Below are 22,142 nucleotides of genomic sequence, written 5' to 3' on the forward strand. Positions count from 1 at the left end.
TGCATTGCAGTAAATTATTCAGTTATATTATGGGACAAATAAGCATTGTGAGCTAGTGAGGGATTTAATAACATTTACCAAGTTTTATCTACTAGAAAAACCTTGAGTTCCCAGATCCAGAGGCCTTTGGGCAATCATCTTTGTAGTTCCTTTACCATTTTGTACACTTAGATGACATTAAAGTGACTGAAAAGATTTATACTTTTCTACTGTATATAAAAACAAAACAGAAAGACTGCTCTTGGCTCTCAAAAAAGCAGACTAGAGTGACTTCAAGTGCATTAAGTCTTATGATGAAATGTGGAGATGATTCTAGCATCTAAAGATGGCAGAAGATGGAAAAGAATTCAAGATGACAACCTAAGTCTATCCAACAAACATTACTGAACAGTTCCCATGTTCACAATACCCAGGTCTTGCAACTGTGGTTTGTTATCTATAGGAATACTAGGCAGACCAGACAGATTCCTACTGGACTTAATAATTTCATTTCAAGATTATAAAAGACGCACGTAACGTTAGAATTTGAAGAGGACTTTATTGAGTTCAGAAGAAAATCACTCTTCTTCAAAACATTCCAAGTAGCTGAGTGGTTGTACCAAGGAGGAGAGAACGAGGCAGTGAGGTAACTAAATATGTGCCAAGTGTCGAGCACATAACAGGAACCTAAACACATTTAATATGTGTCCTAATTTTACAAAATAAGAAACTGAAGCTTAGCGGTAAGAAGCATAATATGGCCAAGTCATAGAGTCACATCGTAGAAAGAGAATGTGAACCCACATTTGAACTCCACTCTTAGGTTATCAATAATATCCAAGGGTCAATAAATAATAATGTGGTTTTGTTTCCAAGACCCCATGTGTGCCCTCAAACTTTTTAAAATTTCATGCTCAAATTTTAAAATCTGAAATACCAGGATAGTACTTTTCCCAAAACACCATATATTAAATTATGAAATTATGGTTCGTGAATTTGTTCATGGTCTAACCTACAGATATTAAGCCCGTGTTCAAGCATTTGCAATAACATATGTATAAAGTTGATGCCACGCCACAATCAGCAGAATAAATTTTCAACTGTCATACACAACCGAGCGATTAGAACTTCTATCTCAGAAGCAAATACACGTTATGTGAGATAAATGCCCAGCACTAGGGCTACAGGCGTCTGACGGGGAGCAATTTTCTTCTACACAAGCTACATACAACTACATTTCCAACCTTGGTCTACGTACCCATGGCCTTTCAGTCCATTCCCAACAGTAGCCAAGAAAGCGCATGTGATGGATGCATAGTCATTTATGATTTGGGGTTCTGTTTCTATATAAACATGGGATAATTTTTAAGAACCTCAAAGTCCTTCAAATCCTATTAGGCTGGCAATCTACCGCTGCCAAAATAGGTTTATTGGAATTACTGAGAAAATAACCGTGAAAAGAAGATGGAGGTGAAAATCATGGCTCCAGAAAATTTGCAAGGGAAAGAGAAAGAGAATCAATCCCATATAACACTGCTTGCCTCAAAAAGAAAAAATTGCACCAAAGCTTTCTTCATTCAAGCTGTTGGTTTTGTCCCCTGTCTGCTCCCCCACATATCTAAGTGCAGTGAGTACATTCCCAACTCCTACTGCCAAGTTAAAATGAAAACGTTCTCAGTTTAGAAATGATTGAGGTGGTTTTCTTTAATCAAATTAGAGCAGCCAAATGTTCCTTTCAAAGGTAACTGTCTACTCTGCAGCTGTATGCAAACTACCACATCAAATGTGAGGGAAAAATAGCGATAGAACTGTGTCCTTACAGTACAGTGCTGGCTGCAGAGATGGAGAAACAAAAGCATCAGTGCAGCTAAGAACTACATTCACAGTGCGCTTCCAGAAATATGCTGACTTCACAAACTGAGAACAATGTACTGAAACTTCCAGTATATAATTAGCTATTTGGGGAGGGGAGGAACGTGGGGGTAAATTTCCCCTTAAAACAGCTAACAAGCAATAGATACCTTGATGAGCCTCAGTGAGATACCTTGATGAGCCTCAGTGAGAAACATTAAATGACTGGCTGAGTCTTCACACACACACACACACAAATCTTATAGACCTTGCTCTTTTACTTCCTATCTCCATCAAAAACATACCACATTGAGTAATCTTGAATATCCAACCAGCTTCAATTAAGCTTGCAATGATTCATTTACATGCAGAACTTACTCTTTTAAATCACCAGACATGGGAAATTCCTGCAAAGAATTAATAGTGGGCTTATTTTTTTCCACTTTGTCTCTCCTAAGAAAAATCAATTGGTTAATATTCCCAATATATCATATTAGGTTTATGCCAGCTGTTGGCTTTAGGGATGGTATACTAACAGTATGAAAACCTAGAATAACAATGAATTTAGATAGCCAGGCACAACAAGCAATTGAAGAATGAGATAGTACTCTTTCTTTATTTGTAGCTCCCCCAAATTAAGGAATGTAACATAAATAGGGGAGAAGTCTATCTCACATGATTCCCATATTTTTCCAAAGCAGCTGGTTCTTAATTTTTTCATTCCTAGTGAAATATGCAGACTACTTATTACTTTGGGTTACAGGCCCTTTGGCATATCCAAATTTAAAGACTGCTGCATTAAAAACAACAAAAACAAAAACCTCTTGCAGTTTATAAGCAATTCTGAGGCCGCTCCACCCTCTACTTCATTCAGGAAAGCAAATTGAACTACAAGAAATGATGACATTTTAATTATTCAAAAATTTATTTTAAGAAAGATATCAGATGGCCTTCCAGTTCATAAGGGCAGAGGTATCACAAATATTTGCCTGTAGTCTTTCTCAGATACTACGGAAGTAAAAGAAGTAAATCCATAAGTACAGACAGGTATCCTTCCCCCCCGTCAAAAAAAAGAGGAGAGCTGAGTGATTTTTCTGGATGATAAAAAATAAATAGAAGTCAGTTGGTGGAAGAAATTGATGGAGAAAGTCACCAAAGTTACAGTGGTGTCCAAAGTGCAGAACATATAATCCAGGAGACACATTAAGAAAATACTTTTTATTATAGGCATTTTAACCTCATTTCAAAATCGTTAGTTTTGTGCATTTTAATATATATCTGTATATGTATTATCACTTTTATGTTCGTGAATTATCAGTGGCATGCTCAAATATTTGTAATGGAATGGAAGCCACTGCCCTAGGGAAAGCTATGAAGTCCTATTTCACAGTCATACCTACTCAGTTTTTATAAAAACTAATGGACACACAAGGCAGTAGGAGAGCAAGAGGGTTCAGACTTTCCTGCTGCTATGAACAACTCGGAACTGGACAAACATATGAAACACCTGTTTTCAGACACTGGACTATAGGTAGTATAGAACTGTGATCCCTGAGAAAAGGGAAACAAATGGGGAAATAAGCTGCCCTAGCTCTCTGCTTGGAGGCAATTTCCAGACCACAGGCACAAGGAGAAGGAACTCCCTGTGAGGCCTACAGTTTCGGTGAGTTGAGCAGGTAGAGCTGAGAAGACAAGGAAGCTGAGGTAACTAAAATTTGTGAGACAGTACTGAAGAAAGAGCTACCCAGAAAAAGTGCTTCGAAATCACATGGGAAACCGCACAAGGCCAGGCAAAAGACTGCTTCTGAGGAGAGTTGTAAACGGAATGATTCCTAGAGCTCACATAGGGCAAGAAATCTTTCTAGTTCTCAGCAGCCAAAGAAGAGAAACCGTAAAAGATTAATGCCTTAGCAGTGGACCTAAACTAGCCCTACAGTAAAGCCTATACTATAGCCCTCCCCATAAAAAAATAAATAAATAAAAAGAAGCCTTGGAGGGATCAAACTGAACCACAAGTAACTTCACTGCCCATCAGAACAAAGTCCAACATCTTTAAAGAAATAGAAGAAAAGCCAGCAGTGAACAATATAATATTCTCAATGTTCGGCATCCAATAAAAAAGCACTAGACATGCAGACATACAGAAAAAATATAGCCCATAACCAGGAGAAAAATCAGTCAATAGAAATAGACCCAGAAATAACAAAGATTATGGAACAGCAGACAAAGACAGTAAAGCAACTACTATAAATACTATGAATATGCGCAAAGACTTAAAGGAAAACATGAACATAATGAGGGGGAAATTAAGAAACATTAAAAATGAATCAAATGAAACCTGTACCAAGGTAGATTATATGGACCAAAACAAGACTTACGAAATTTTTAAAGGATTAAAATAAAATAGAATTGTTCTTGGATCACAATAGAATTCAATTAGACAGAAATGTACTTGAAAAATCCTGTACATGTTTGGATATTTAAAAACACAAATCTAAATAATTCACAGGTCAATGAAGAAATCACCAAAATAAGGTTAAAATGTTTTGAATGCAATGAAAATGGAACTACAATATATCAAAATCTGTGGGAAGCAAATAAAGCAATATAACTACTTTATATTAGAAGAGAAGAGGATTGCAGAAATGAGCTAAGCTTCTATCTTAAGAAACTAAAAACTTAAACACAAAGTAGGAAAAGGAAATAAAAACAATAGTAAATAACAATGGAATAGACAAATGATAGAGGAAATTAATGAACACAAAACTGGCTTACCATCAATAAAATTGATAAGACTGTTACCTGTATTGTCAAGAAAAACAAAGGCAGAACATACAAATTACCAATATCAGAAACAAAAGGAGACATTACTACAGATTCCATAGACATTAAAAAAACATAAGAGAATAAAGATAAACACTTTATATTAATAAATAAAAAACCTAGATGAAACATACAAATTCCTTGAAAAACACAAATCACAAAAAGTGATTCAATCTATATGGCTTCATGTCTTTTAAGGAAATACAATTTGTAATTTAAAACTTTCCCATAAAGAAAATGCTCAGTCCAGATGACTACATTGGTAAATTCTATTAATTTGCAAGAAGGAAATAATACTAATGCTACACAAAATCTTTCAGAAAATCCTTCAGGAGCTAGAAACTTGTATCAACTCATTTTATGAGGTGAACATTATCCCAAAACCAATACCTGAGGCATTATGAAAAAAGAAAATTACATAACAATATTCTTCATAAACATAAATGGAAAAATTCTTTAGCAAAATTTCAGCAGGCAAAATGTCAAAAACAATTTTGAAAAAGAACAAAGTTGGAAAACTTACGCTACCTGATTTCAAGCCATACTATAAATCTATAGTAATCAAAATATCGTGGCATTGGCAAAAAGACAGATATATAAACCAATGGAACAGAACAGAGTCCAGAAATAGACCCACATTTACTAGTATATGGTCAATTGATTTTTGGCAAAGATGCCAAGGAAATAAAGAAGCATAGTCTTTTCAACAAATGGGGCTAGAACAGCTGGATACCCATACAGGAAAAAAATTGAACTTTGACTCTTACCTCAAGCCACATGCAAAGATTTAACGTGAATGTATTATGGACTTAACATAAAAGCAAAAACTGTAAAATTCTAGAATATAACATATAAAGGAATCTATGTGCCTCTGGGGAAAGTAAAGATTTCTTAAATAGGATACCAAAAAAAGTACAAGCCATCAAAAAAATAATGCTAAATTAGATTTTAGAAAAATTAAAATCTTTTCTTTGAGAGACACTTAAGAAAATAAAAAGGCAATATAAAAGACATTCCAGAATGTAGGCATGCAACAGAGTAACCCAGTTTTCAATATGTTTATTTACTTTAGAGAGAGGAGAGGGAGAGATAGAAACATAGATAAGAGAGAAACATCGATCAGCTGTCTCCTGCATGCCCCTACTGGGGACTGAACTCACAACCCGGGTATGTGCCCTGACCAGTAATGGAACCAATGACCTTTTGGTGCACCCCGTTTTTAAACACTTAACTTCCCCAAAGAAGGTAAGAGAATGAACAATAAGCAAATGAAAATATGGTCAACATTAGTCATTAGGTAAATGCAAATTAAAACCACAATGTGATATCAGTTCACACCTAAAATACAATGGTTAAAATTTAAAAGGCTGACAATACCCTAAGTATTGCCTAGGATGCAAATCAAATAAAACCTTCATATGTTGCTGGTGGAGATATAAAATGGTAGACCAGTTTGGAAAAGACTGGCAGTTTTTTTTTTTAAATTAAACATACATCTGCCATATTAGCCAACAAACCACTTCTAAGTATTTACCCAGATGAAATGAAAGCACATCATACCAACACAAAGATCTGTACATGAATGAATGTTCTTAGCCATTTTATTTACAATAACCCCAACTGGAAGCATCACAAGTAACATCAATAGGTGAATAGATAAACATATTGTGGCAAATGTATATAATAGAAAAGAAGGAATTACTGAAACAGTCAACAACATGAATGAACCTCAGAAATATTTGTGAAAGTCAGGTACAAAAGAACACAATACTCTTCAACCCCATGTACATGAAACTCTAGAAAGGACAGATATCTAATAATAGAACATTAGTGGTTGTCAGGGGTCCAGGTGAAGAAGAGGATAGGGGCTTGAGGGAACTTTTGGGGTAAGAGAAGTGTCTTACATCTTAATCATGATGGTGGTTATATGGGTGTATAAATTTGTCAGAACTCATAAAAAAATAGTCTTAACATGGATGTCTTTACTGTATAGAAATTATAACTCAATAAGCTTAATTTTTTTAAAAAGCAAAAGGCTATCTAAAACATCATCAGGCATTTCAGGAATCTAGCAACAAGAAAAACAATAGTTAAAAACTAAACACTGACTAAACCAGAAATAATTTGAAGAACTTCATAAAAATGTAGAGCAATTCAAGGATATGTTACACCCATGTAAATAGGATAGGATGCTTAAAAACAAAACAAAACAAGGGAACAAAAAAAGAAGGGTGTTTTGAAGTTAAAATAACTGTCAAAAGGGTGAATTTATTAGATGTTTGGAAAGTAATATAAAAGATTTCTTTAGCATATAGAGTAAAACAAAACCAAATAAAATAGTTAGAAAATAGAGGAAAAGAAGGTAAGACACATAGAGGTCCAATCTGTGAGATTGAACTTTGACACTAAGAAGTCCCAAACTGAAAGATGGAAAATCTACCTAACAGGAGAACCTCAGAAAGAATGAAGAGAATAGAGAGGAAGAAGCAATTTTTAAAAATAAAATAAATTAATCTGCACAGAGAGAGATCCCACGAAATGCCCAGCAAATGGAATTTTAAAAAGCATCATACCTAGACACCTATTTCTGAAGAACATAGCAGCTCCCAGACAAAAAAGTGATGAAAAATTAATTAGAAAATCATATTGGCAGATGATTACTCAATGACACACTCTATACAGAGAGAACAACAGTGTTTAGGTTCTGTGGTAAATTTTTTCATACTGACTTCTAAAAACAGTCAAACCATAATCAAATGTGAAGGACAATAAAAACGTTTCCAAATAAGTAAGGGTTCAAAAAGTTTATCTCTTATACACAATTCCTTAGAAAATTACTCACAAATGTACACTAGCAAAACTAGGGTGTGAACCACTGAAAAGGACGAGCCATGATGCAGGAATGAGTGGCTCCAACCCAGAGGAGCAGACCAAAAAGTCCCAGGAAGACAACTGGTCATCAGGCCCAGTAAATAAACAGCCCAGAGTACACCAAAACATCAAAGAAACTTCAGGAAATGAGATAAGTCAATAGAAATAGATGGTATGATGAAGAGTTCGGAAAAAAAGTTTAGGCTGTGATAACGGCAAACTGTGCAAGAAAAAAATACAAAGGTAATTATAGACTCCAGGAAAAATAAACTACAAGAAAGCCATGGTCTGAATAAGACCATGTAAAATAGGTTATAATTTTTTTCTATTATTTTTATTATTTTCATTATTATTATTTTAAATATATTTTATTGATTTTTTTACGGAGAGGAAGGGAGAGGGATAGAGAGTTAGAAACATAGATGAGAGAGAAATATCGATCAGCTGCCTCCTGCACACCACCTACTGGGGATGTGCCCGCAACCAAGGTACATGCCCTTGACCAGAATCGAACCTGGGACCCTTCAGACCGCAGGCCGACGCTCTATCCACTGAGCCAAACTGGTTAGGGCATAGGTTTATAATTTTCAAAAAGCGATGCAGAATAACAAAACAGAATCTAGATGTCTGTATTTAAGAAAGGGCTTCCTATGACCTCATAGCATGGTACCATTGGGCCTGCAATTGTGGTTGTAGAACAGAGGCAACTGTTTAACAACTTGTAACAACTTTAGTAAAGTACCTGATAGAAGTTCTGATGTTAGAGGGAGTATAGAGCTGGAAGAAAGATTAGGGAGATAAAATATTCTTCCTCTTACTAAATGGAAAATCAAGAGATCTGCCAAAAGTGCAAGAACAAAAATATGATGTTTAAATATAAAATTGTATTTAAAATTATTATATGAAATAAAAATATCCCTATCTAACAAAAGTTGAAGGAGATGAATAGGGAGTAGTACTGATGAGCTAAATATCCATCTTTCAGAGTAGGAAATCAATAGATATTATCTGAAGTTTAAATATCAAGAAATAGAGCATAGCACATTATCTAGACTTATGAAGGAAACTACCAGAAACACCAAAAACAGTTAAAACATGTTGTATCTGAGTACTGAGAATAGGAATAGTTGGGCAGGAACCTTGCTTTTTTATTATAAAACCCTTGGTACTAATCACTAAATACTAATGTCATGATTACAAGTTCTTTTAACACTCTTTCCAACAAGAGATACTGTATGTCCCCTCCCCTGAATCTTTGAACTCACTTCTAACCAACAGAATGTGGCAGAAATGACATTACCTGTTCCTGGGAACACTGCCTGGCTTTTGGAGCCAGGAGGCAGCATGTAAGTCCAACTACTTTGAAGTCTTGATGCTGAGAGGAAGCCTGGGCCACATGGAGAGGCAAGGTACAGGTGCTTTGGTCCACAGCCCCAGCCCAGGTCCCAGCCCAGGTCTCAGCCTTTATCAAGCTGTGCACGTGAAACCCAGTCTTTTTTTTCTTTTTCTTTTATAGACAGGTATATCACCTCAGCACGAATATCAATTAAATGTACAAAGTGTATAGGCAACAGTGTGCAGTGGGTTTCCATGTTGTCTTCTCTTCTGGTTAACATGCAATATGTGGATGTCTTGTGGATGAGGGGTTTTTGTGGGGGTTGCTGGACGGTATATACAATATGGCTAATGACCTCGTCCTTTCCTCTAACCAAGCACACTGTCCTTTCCTCTTTAGTATGATTGTTTAGTGATGAAAATTCTACATCTGGGTAACATACTTGTGGCTCGTCAGATGTTCGGCAGATATTATGGGTATCTGGTTGGCTGTGGCTGTTGCAGCGAAGGGAACACTTGTGGCAGATGTTGTTGCGGACACAGTGGCTGGCGTAGCATCGTGCACCATGGGAACAACACTCGTAGCGGGTGTCATGCACAATAATGAGCCTGGTGGGAGAAATGCTGTATGCTGTTGTAACTGCATGTTGGCTAGACCTGTTGGTATTGGAAAATGCCAGTGTTAAAGACTGCGGTGGCACCGTTGGTTTTTTCAAGAGCAGGCCTCTTTGGTAATGGGGGAAGTACAGCTTGAGGAATTCCCAGGTCAAAGGTTGCCTCGAGGGGTCGCTTCAGTGATTTGACAGCCGACTGAGTCATGGCAGCTGCGGTGGCTGCAGCCTGTGCTGCTGCAGCCTGGTTGACCTGGCATTGGGCAGCCTTGATCTTGGCTTGCAGATGTGCGGGAGGATGAAAGTATTTGCACTTTTCCCGAGAGCATCTCCCTTTGATGTAATCCATACACACGGTGACGGTGTTGTCATTGGTGTCAATCATTGTGCTGTCAGCAGGATGAGCAAACCGACAATCGTTTTCCCCTCGGTTGCAATTGCCACGCTGGTACGCTCTACATACCTCAAGTCTGTCCGCATTAATTTCTGTGCTGCAGCTGCAGCAGCTGCAGGGACAGGGACCCCAGGGTTCCCTGTAACCAACATGGGTGCAGTCGGCAAGATCTCTGCTGGAACCAGGCTTGGGAAGACAGGTCCCAGGTAGGGATTAAAGGCTGCTGATGCACTGGTGGCTAAGCTGAGTGCAACTGAAAACATTGGCACGGGTTGTAATGGGGCACCGGGCATCATGGCATTGGCTAGTTGGACTTGCTGGGCCAACATGGCCATGTTCTGCTGAATCAAGTTATTGCGCTCATTTATCTCCAACTGTGTTTTTAAGTGTGGGAGTGGGTGCAGATATTTGTAGTTCTCCCTGGAGCAACGACCTTTCAATGAATCAAAGCAGGCGATTACTCGTCCATTTTCAACTTGGCAGCTTTTCGAAGGATGTGCAAATTTACATTCTGTGTCTGGCCGTGAGCAGGTCCCCCTTTGGAACTCTCTATATACTTCCAGTGTTAGCCATTTTGTGTCCCAAATCGGTGGGACACTAACAAGCATGTTTAGATTTTACAGGTAGTTAAATTTTTCAGTGAAACCAACAAACCCAACCCTCCTCAAAACACAACAACAAACTACTACCAAAAAAAAAATGCTGAACTGATAAAACTGTAAAATGATGATGAAAACGTCCCCTCCAAAATACGTTTCCCCCACTCCCTGCCTTAAAAGTACATGGAAAATTGTGGTGTCGATATCAAGGAAAACATCTCCCACTAGAAATTCACAGAATGAAACTGTTAATTCAAAGAGGTTTTGGTGTTTTTTTTAGAGAAATCCTAGGATCTTAAGTAGATGAACGTTTAAAAGGAGGGCCTGGAATCAGCCTTGTGCCCTCAGTAACCCCTTCCCAGTGCCAATTTTGAGCCCAAAATGCAAGCATGAAAACGTGGCAGACCCCTGGACACCGATTTTCCAAGCTGCTCTCAGCAAAGTTGTCTGAAAGGGAATCTCCTCACAGCTGAATTTGCAATGGAGTTTGGTGGTGCAATCGGTATTGATTAGTTTGGCATAGACAGATGCAGCAGTTTAGAGCAAAATCGAGAAAATGATTTTGTTGTTTTCCTCCTTGATTTCCTGGCAGAAGATATCTTACTTTTTTCAGCAAACTTTTTGTTCAAAAACTAAAGCAGACTAGGGCAATGCCAGATACTTAGAGCTTTTCTCTTGATTCTAAGTAGAAATGGGGGTGTCTGGGCTAGAGGTGGAGGGTGGATGTGCTGTCGTCACAGTCTAGCTGGCAGCAAGCAAGGCAAAAGCAGAGACTGCTCTAGAAGCGGTTCCAAGAAGCAGAGACATCAGGAAAGGCACTTCTTAGTACCAACCTCTCACATGTTTTTTTCACCAGCAGGAGTGCCCAGGGCATTGTGGGAGTCCGGATTCCGAGAGGCCCAGCAAATTGAACTTGTCAGTGCCCGGTCACAGGAGCATGGTGAGCGCCACAACTCATTCAGCTGCAGTGGAAACCCAGTCTTGATAGTGAGAACATCTCAGGATGAGTCAACCCCTCAGCTGCTGTGTCATTTCCAGTTGAAGCCTTCGATATCATGGGGCAGAGATACACCATTCTCACTGTGCTTTGTCTGAATTCCCCACCCAGGGAAACCTTGAGCATAAGAAAATGCTTGTCTTAAGCCCCTAAATTTTGGAATAATTTACTACACAGCAACATTAATCAAGAACAAGTACTTTAACAGAAAAACACGATTACTTTAAATTTTTTAAAAATGCAAACAAATCCCTTGGTCCTCTAGTAACTCCTTGTAATATACCTGACAATTGGCTGGGAACACCACACATTTTCATTCGGTTCCATTCCGTTCCATTCTATTCTGTTCTGTTCTATTCTATTCCTCCCTTCTTTTTCTTTTTTTCCTTCCTTCTTTATTAATATTGTTCTTTATAACTGGTCATGACTAAGTAATATCAGACTCCTTAGAAGATTACAATCAACCAATCTAAGCAGAGAATGAAGGTGGTTGGAATGGTAGCATCAAATAGTAGTATTGGGGCAAGGTTCATGATGGGACTGGCCATGTGGGCCTCACGACTTATAAGGACAAATGTAGCTGTTTATACAGGGCTTTACACCTTGTGTCAAATTCTTGAGGACAGTTATTTTCCACCGGTGTGCTGCAATAATTTTTTAAACATGCAATACCTGACTATTTAATCAGAGGCATTGACCTCTTTTCTCTTAGGTTGTCAAATAAAAAAAATGACAACAGCCAGCACAACAGCTGTCTGGTGTGTATGAATCAAAATTATACCTGTTTTTTTTTTTTTTGGTCAGATCAGCAAAAAATATAATACATTTTTTTGATGTGCCACTGAATTTTAATAATTGGTTTTATGTGTGTCATAATAAAAAAAAGGTTGAAAATTGCTGCTTTAGGAAATGTATGTTAGTCAATCTTCCTTACAGAATTTCACCACCCAGAGAATTTGAAACCGTCTTAAAATTTCCACCAAAATATCTAAATCAATTCTGCCACAAATGATATGACCATCTAAAATATCACTTAATATTGTTTGTTTAAAATTATAGTCAGAACTTAATAAAACATCAGTGGATGAATTAGCTTAGAAAGGATATACTTGGTGTCCAATCTACTCACTAATCATTAAATTATTAAATAGCTCTTAAATCCAATTTCAGAATCCAATTTACTATCATAGTAGAGACCTACATAATCTTCTAAAGAGTTTTAAATGCAATAATAGCAAGGAGTGAATAAAAAATAACATTTTTACTGTCAAGAAAATTATTGTAATAGAGTAATCTTTAGTTATAGTTTAACTATTCTCTCAGTCACTCAACAGATATTTATTGAACTGTATGTCAGGCACTGTTCTAGATTTTAAGGATAAAGCAGTGAACAAAACAAAAATTCCTTCCCTCATGGAGCTTATGTTCTAATGGGTAGCCTACATGCTATATTAATTTATGCATTACTTCATATTGACATGGTAGGCAAAATGGACAATGTAAAGATGTGCTACTGTAAAGTTCTCAAGAATAAGAAATCAGACAACCTTACCATTTTACTACTACGGATCTAAAAGAATAGCACTGAGGACTTTCTATATATGACAGCATTTTCATCTATATCACCAGTTCTCAGATTTTGAAGTGTAAGAAATTTCAGATATACAGGGTGGGGCAAAAGTAGGTTTCCAGTTGTTCACATGGAAAATAATATATTAATAAATAATAATACAAGAATAAACTGTTTTGTATACTTACAACTGTAAACTACTTTTGCCACCCTGTCCATAGCAATTCCAGGTTCTGAAGCCATGTTTCATCTTCACCAACTTTCATTTCTCACCTCTACCTCAACTTAGCTCATCTTCTGCTACCTTCTTCTCTCCTTTTAATGAGTATATGTGGTCCCTTCATGTCACAAAATACATCTCTAGACCATTCTTTCTTTGCCTAATGATGGAATTATTTCTTAATTTTATTTCATCAGCTAAAGCGGGGAAAAACTAATTTTTCATGAACAAAGATGCTACTCTTGACTCATCTCAAAAGTCCTGTTTCTCTAGGATTAGGAATTGGTACCAACCAGTGAGTCAACCATGCTCTTACATAGCTCTCTTTGAGATTAATGCCATCTCTCTAAACAGCCAACTTTTAAGGAGTAGAGAGTAATGCCTCCGAAATAGCGTTTTTAAAAAATATATATTTTTATTCATTTCAGAAAGGAAGGGAGAGAGAAAGAGAGATAGAAACATCAATGATGAGAGAGAATAATCGATCGGCTGCCTCCCATAGGCCCCTACCCAGGCAAGTGTCCCTGACCGGAACCGAACCCGGGACCTTTCAGTCCCCAGGCCAATGCTCTATCCACTGAGCCAAAGCAGCCAGGGCACAGCCTTTTTTCTCTTTGCAAAAACTAACTGGTTTAGTTGAGAACCCAACTGGTATTACCAACCCCAAGTTCTAGACTAATGATTAATAGTTAGCTAAATAACCACTGATTAAATCTCATGAACTTAAAATAATTTGTAATGACTAGCAGGATATCAAAACTTTTCTTTTGTGACTTAATGTGTAAAAAATGTGTTATTTCAAAGAAGGGATTCTTTACCTGTTCTTTAAGAGGATTCCCATATTTTAATACACTCCATTCTTGATTAGCTCTGGGAGGCTGTTCTAGCCCAATCTCTAATCAGTCTCTTGGTTTCTCATGGCACAACAAGAAAACATACCATTTTTACCCAAGGCTATTTAATAACTTCTTTAAGTGATTCTACAGGGTTGGAATGTAGACGACATCATCTAAATCTCCCAACTTACCATTCTGTTTCTTGTATTCCACTAATAAGTTTTAAAATGTATTGGTCAGAACCAATAACCTCAAGTTTGAAAGTCTGCCCTTGAAATGCAAAGATGTTGGTTGTTTATCCTGTTCTGTTGCAGAATAGGTGTTAACTGTTAACCCAACTTTATGCTTTATCAGGGGTCCTCAAACTACGGCCCGTGGGCCACATGCGGCCCACCGAAAACATTTATCCGGCCCGCCGGGTGTTTTTGCCGCCGCTGTGTGCATAGGAATTTGTTCATAGTTTTTTTTTAAACTATAGTCCAGCCCTCCAACTGTCTGAGGGACAGTGAACTGGCTCCCTGTTTAAAAAGTTTGAGGACCCCTGCTTTATATCTTCTAAAAAGAAAGCATTTTAGGCAAAGTAAATGTTTCCTACTAACCATTAGGAATATCTAAAAGAAATTATGACATTGCTTAGCAATAAAAAGCAGCAAAGAAAAAAGATGCAGTAGTCCTCCACCCTTATCCATAGGGGATAGATTCCAAGACCCCCAGTGGATGTCTGCAACCATGGATAGTATCGAACCCTATATATACTATATTTTTGTTAAATATTCATCCCTAAAGTTTAACTAACATATTAGGCAGAACAAGAGATTAACAACAATATTAAACACAACAATTATTACAATACACTAAATAAAAATTATGTGAATATGGTCTCTCTCTCTCAAAATATGTTATTGTACTATACTCACCCCTCTTCCTCTTGTGATGATGTAAGATGATAAAATGCCTACATGATGAGATGAAGTGAAGTGAATGATGTAGCAGCCTCAGCATACAATTTTTTTTCCCTTATTAACTTGACAACGTTTACTTTTTCACTTAAAGGAAACATTTTATGGCTTCTCCTTGGCATATCTGAATTGTCAGCATCACTATTCTTGTGCTTTGGGGCCATTAGTAAATAAAATAAGGGTGACCAGAACATAAACACTGTAATACCGTGACAGTCTACCTGATAATCAAGACAGCTACTAGGTGACTAAAGGTTGGGGAGCACATACAGCGTGGAGACACTGGACAAAGGGATGATTCACATCCCACGTTGGAGGACGCGAGATTCATCACGCTACTCAGGACTGCGCAGGATTTAAAAGTTCTGAATTGTTTATTCTTGGAATTTTCCATTCTGTATTTTCAGATGGTGGTTGACCGCTGGTAACTGAAACCACTAAAGACAAAACTCGGATAAGGGGGGGACTACTGTATCTCACTACCTATTAGTGCCCCTGAAAGAAAACTTTTTTCTTTGTGGACAGAAGTTCTTAGTGACTTCAATATAGAGTACATGGAATAAAATTTCAAGTCACGTGGCAGTTATGCTATAAGAAGAGCCTCAGAAAATTAATAAGCAGAAATTCCAATGTGTGGCATAAAAAGGAATAATTCTGTTTGAGATTTTAAAATTTAAAAAAGAGGAGAAAGAACAAGCAAGGAATTCAACTCTCCTTTGAGTTAATCTGAATAGTGAAACACAAAAGAAATCCGCAAGCTCCCACCCATCCTGACAATGTTCTCAGGGGCACTGTGTCCTCAGACCCTCCTACAATAAATCTGTTAATGAATAGCATACAGATTGGGTAAACGGGATGCCAACTACCAAGATTAAAGACTGTATTTTACTATTATTAATATAAATCCAATACACATCTTTTCAGAAACACCTAGCTCCATTCATACTTTAACACTGTGTAGGGGAGGAGTACTTCCAATCAGCAATACAGATATCTGTATACATGTCAGTTTCCTCCACAAAATTATAAACTACTTGAGGAGAGGAATTCCTGTTGTTAATAATACCTTAGATCTGTATAATAGTTGATCTTTATATACATAATTTTATTTGATCATTGCAATGCTCTAAGGTCAAAAGAGTAGTAGTAATCCCTATTATGGAGAAAACCACAGTTAAGAGACATAAAGGAATTTATCTAGATCACTCAGTTAATAGATGGAAGAATGAGGATAGAATCAAAGCATTCTAACTCCTTTACAAACATCCACAAGGAACTTCCACAGCTTCAGCAATGATCAGCTTGTTTCATCTATACCTCATTTTGAAATAAACTCTAGACCTAATACCATTTTTTTGGTAAACATTTCAAGATGTAGGTACTTTCTGTGATCACTGTCAGTTACCTTTAATAAAATATTGAGTATATAAGATAATCAATAAATACTTATTGCCCTAACCGGTTTGGCTCAGTGGATAGAGCATCGGCCTGTGGACTGAAGGGTCCCGGGTTCGATTCCGGTCAAGGGCATGTACCTTGGTTGCTGGCACATCCCCAGTGGGGAGTGTGCAGGAGGCAGCTGATCGATGTTTCTCTCTCATCGATGTTTCTAAATCTCTATCCCTCTCCCTTCCTCTCTGTAAAAAATCAATAAAATATATTTTTAAAAAAATTAAAAAAAATAAAATAAATACTTATTGAATATTATAGAACTTAAATGTGCTTTCAAACATTGTTACTCAATTCTGACCAAAAAAAAGAAATCAATTCTGAATTCCTAGATGGCACATACTCATTCATGCACTCACTCATTCACAAATATTTATTGTGAGCTATAAGATGCCAGCCACCATACTAAATGCTTGGGGACAAGAAACAAGAAAACTCCCATACAAGCATAAGCTAAAGGAATTCACTACCAAATCAGTATTATAAGATATGTTAAAGGTACTTCTTGAAAAAAATAAATTATAATAAAATGGCAATAATTACATAAAGTAATCAATAATTACTTTAAATGTAAATCAATTAAAGGCTCCAATCAAAAGATCCAGGGTGGCCAAATGAGTAAGAAAACAAGATCCGCAAATATGTGTCTACAAGAGACCCACTTCAGGCCGAAAGACACACACAGACTGAAAGTAAAGGGATGGAAAAAGATATTTCATGCAAACGTGGGGAAAAAGCTAGGGTAGCAATCAGACAAAATAGACTTTAAAACAAATACTGTAACAAGAGAAAAGGAAGAACCCAGCCATTCCACTTCTGGGTATTTATTGGAAGAAACCCAAAACCTAATTCAAAAAGATGTATGTATCCTTATGTTCATTGCAACATTATTTACAATGGCCAAGATATGGCAGCAACCTAAGTGTCCATCAATAGATGAATGGATAAAGAAGTGGTACATATGTAAAAAGGAATATACCTCAGCCATAAAAAAGGATGAAATCTTGCCATCTGCAACAACATCAACGGACCTAGAGGGCATTATGCTAAGAGAAGTGTCAGACAGAGAAAGACAAATACCACATGATTTCACTTATGTGTGGAATCTAAAAAATAAAATAAACAAAACAGAAACAAAAATCATAGACACAAAGAACATTTTGATGGTTGCCAGATAAGAGGGAAATGGAGATTGGCTTTCGGGGAGGGGGGTGTGAAAAAGAGGAAGGGATTAAGATGTGCAAATTGCCAGTTATGAAAACAGTCAGGGAGATGTAAAGTATAGCATAGGGAATATAGTCAATAATATTATAATTACTACATATGGTGTCAGATGGGTTGTAATAACTATATGTATGGTGTCAGATGGGTACTAGACTTATCAGAGTGATCATTCGTAAGCTATATAAATGTCTAATCACCATGTTGTACACCTGAAACTACTATAATATTGTATGTCAACTATAATCAAAAAATTTAAAAAAATTTTAAACACAAGAAAACAGTCCTTTCTTTTAGGGACCCTGCATTCAACTGTTCTAAGTGCGCACTGCGTGCACATACATACATGTACACACACACACACACACACACACACACACACCTACCACATATGTGTTGAGACTAGAATTAGTTCAGGCTGGAAGACTTCTGAACTAAACCTACCAGTTTGTCAAGATGGAATTCAAATTCTCCATACACAAATTATGAAAAGACGCAGAAGACAAAGTTTAATGGGATTTAGTATCTTGACATTCTTTTAGAAATTATTAGGAAAGTTTTACTTAATTCTGCTCCTCCTAAGAGTTTTTCCAGTATAGAAAGCCAATGATACTAAAATTAGTGGGGAAAAATAAAAGTAAAAGAATTCAAGCAATTGATTAAAATGTATTCCTTACATTCTTACATTTAAAAATGTTCAAATCATTTTCAACTTTTACTGAATGTGTGCATGTTTCCTAATGTTAGTGTCGTCTTTACAGTATATGGAATTAAGTGCAAGATTGTACAGTTCATTAACTATGGGAATGACTTAAATTTAAAACTTTCTTTAATATAAACTATATTGGAGTAAAACAAAATGAAATGTTCTCTGTTCAGTACTCTATTCTTCCCAGGAACCAACTAAGTGTAATCCAATATACAGATCCATTCCCCCCTTTATCTGACACTCCTTAGTATTAACATTCATGTGATGGAAACACTCCATATAGTTCCCACCTTAATATCCGGACCTCCTTCCATTATTCATGCATTCTTATTTTCATTTTATTTCCAATGGATGCAGAATGTAAACAGCCATGACCACAAGATACATCCTGTCTCAAGGGCTTACAATTGGGGTATGGAAGGGTAGAGGATCAGAAGAGGGTGGTTAGAAGGAAGATTAACATTTTATCTTTTATAATAGACATAATAATATATGGGGGCAGAGATATACTCAGTGTCATAAAGCAGAAGTTTTATCAAAAGGAGGTATTAAGGAATATACCACCAAAGGAAAATGAAAGTGGCATCAGAGCTTGGCCATGAAGGATGGGTAGCATTTCAACAGGTGGAAACAGTGGTACAGGGAGGGGCACTGCCGGAGATTAGGCCCAATTAAAGTCACAGAGGTGTATTTGGCGAGTACCTGTGCCGCCTCCCACAATCACATCAAAATTACAAGTAAAATACAAAACAACCATTATCCAGAACTGCTGGAAAGCTGGCTGAATGGAAATCCTACAACCAGAGAAGTAAAGAAGAAAACACACTGAGACTGGTAGGAGGTGCGGAGGCATGGATTGCGCTGGTCTGGCACCCACATGTGCAGCTTTTTTAACTGGGAGGGAGATCTCTGCGGAGGCTGCCCGGAGGAGCCAGCCCCACACCAGCCCCCTAGCCCAGGGTCCCAGAGCTGGGAAAAGAAGTCCCTACTGTCAGTAAGAACTATGGGCTATAAAAACCAGTATGGATTGGGGCTCAGTGACACAGAGGCTGCTGGAGACCCAGCTGTTCCTTTTAAAAGGCCGGCACCACAAACTGAACTTACAAGGTCCTGCTTCCTCTGAGCTCCACCACCAGAGCGAGGTTCTGGGGAACACAGACACATACGAGGAGGAACTGGATTGTCTGGCATCAGAGCAGGAACTTGGAGACAGCTTTCTCCAGATGGAGGTGCTTGCAGGGATCATTGTTCCTATGCTGGGACCTCCCCGGTCACAGGGCTGACTGGCAGCCATTTCTGTTTGCTCCACCCTTGTGATTCCCTAAGACCCTGCCTCATCCAATTTACAACCCCACCCACGCTGTGAGCAGCAGCTTTTGCATATGAATGGCCTCTCCTTGCTTAGGCTAAAATCTCTCCAACAAGCGGCAGCTGGGTTAGGGAGTTCCAAACCTATCAATAAAAGGCCCGAGACCTGGCACCAGCACCAGCCTGCCTTGCTTGACAGCTGGGCCTCATCTAGGCACTTCCAAACCCGATACAAAGAGGAGGAATCTGCAGATCTCTCTGTAGCTCCTGCTGAGTGGCCCCAAGCAGTGGCTGACTTTGCACCTCCCTGGAGACCCAAGAGCCAATGTACCCAGTGGTTAGTGTCAGACCATACCAGATTACAACTCTACACATCCATAAGCAACACACTCAAGGGGCAGACTCAATTAACACCAAAGTCCCACTGAAGCAAGTCCTGCTCCATAGGGGTATCTCCTGCACAGCAGCTCTCCCACTGTAGTTGCAGCTGGTCCTCACAGCCAATTGGCCTGGAGGTCAATTGCTCCCAGTAACACCAACAGCAATCAAGTCTCAACTACAACAAGACTGTGCTCACAACTCACAAAGGGGTGCACCTGGAATGCCCAGCTCAGGTGACTGGGGAGGCTGAGCCACTGGGCCCTGTAGAACACCTACTATACAAGGCCACTCTACCAACTCAAGGAGACATAGCAGCTCTACCCAATACATAGAAATAAACACAGGGAAGCAGCCAAAATGCGGAGACAAAGAAACATGTCACAAATGGAAGATATGGAAGAAAGCAAAATACTGGATACAGAGTTCAAAACCACGGTTATAAGGTTACTCAAGAATCTTCTAGAAACCTCTCCAAAAAATGGAAAAGGGCCAGTCAGAAATTAAGCATACACTGACTGAAATAAAGAATAATAAACAGGGATTCAACAGTAAAGGATTCTGATAATTAAATCAATGATTTGAAATGTGAGGAAGCAAAACCACTCAACCAGAAGAGCAAAAAGAAAAAAGAATCCAAAAATATGAAGTTTGTGTAAGGAGCCCAACATATTTGCCAATATTATATCTGAAAAGGGTTTAATCTCCAAAATTTATAGGGAACTCATACAACGTAACAAAAGGAAGATAAACAATCCAATCAAAAAATGGGCAAAGGACCTAAATAGACACTTTTCAAAAGTGGACATACAGAAGGCCCAGAGACATATGAAAACATGCTCAAAGTCACTAATCATCCAAGAGATGCAAATCAAAACAACAATGAGGTACCATCTCACACCTGACAGAATGCCTATCATCAACAAATCAACAAACGACAAGTGCTGGTGAGGATGCGGAGAAAAAGGAACCCTCCTGCACTGCTGGTGGGAATGCAGACTGATGCAGCCACTATGGAGTTTTCTCAAAAAATTGAAAATGGAACTTCCATTTGACCCGATAATCCCATTTCTAGGAATATATCCCAGGAAATCAGAAACACCAAGCAGAAAGGATATATATATACCCTATGTTCATAGCAGCACAATTTACAAAGCTAAAATTTGGAAACAGCCTAAGTGCCCATCAGGAGATGAGTGGATTAAAAAGCTGTGGTACATCTACATAATGAAATACTACGCTGCTATAAAAAAAGAAGGAATTCTTACCATTTGAAACAGCATGGATGGACCTGGAGAGCATTATGCTAAGTGAAATAAGCCAGTCAGAGAAAAATAAGTATCACTTGATCTCATTCATTCTTGGAATATAATGAACAACATAAACTGATGAACCAAAATAGATCCAGAGACATAGAAGCATCGAACAGACCATCAAACTTCAGAGAGAAGGTAGGGGAAAAGGGGGGGGGGGATAAGAGATCAAAAAGGACTTGTATGCATGCATATAAGCATAACCAATGGACACAGACAGTGAGGGCATGTGCTGGGGGGTGGGAGTGGCTGGGGAGAGAGGTTAATGGGGGAAAAAGGAGACATATGTAATACTTTAAACAGTAAAGAATTTTTAAAAAGTCACAGAGGTGGATGGCAAGGAGCACATTCAGGGGAAATAGAGTAGACTGCCTGTAAAATACATGTAGCAAACCACACAATGAAAACAAGAAAATCCTATTATAGCAGAAGCCAGTATTAAAGACAAAAAATGGAGTCACAGGAAAAGTTTAAACATCAATTAGTATTTGAAGGCTCTTTCTAAATAGTCTTGGTGTGCAGATGCATTACAGTTAATACCCACTGATCTCCCTCCTTCTCAGTGTTTAGCCTGAAATACTTGCTAATGCTGTAGGCAACTCCAGAAAGATGAAAAGTTCTCACTGGAAGGGTTTATAATTTAACTTATTTTACTTCGTTCATTCAGGAAACATATACTGGGCAGCTAAGAGTTATGAGCACTGTATTATTCATGAATA

General features: G+C 37.9%; 1 protein-coding gene and 1 pseudogene across 4 annotated transcripts in view; both read right to left on the reverse strand.

Moving 5' to 3' along the window:
• The window catches only part of CDK6 (cyclin dependent kinase 6), a 212,262-nt gene that overhangs the window by 179,318 nt on the left and 10,802 nt on the right, over window positions 1-22,142 (reverse strand). The window lies entirely within an intron of this gene.
• On the reverse strand, window positions 9,150-14,466 carry LOC102429765 (annotated as a pseudogene).

The sequence above is a fragment of the Myotis lucifugus genome, unplaced genomic scaffold (genome assembly GCF_000147115.1).
Source record: "Myotis lucifugus unplaced genomic scaffold, Myoluc2.0 scaffold_15, whole genome shotgun sequence".
NCBI lineage: Eukaryota > Metazoa > Chordata > Mammalia > Chiroptera > Vespertilionidae > Myotis > Myotis lucifugus.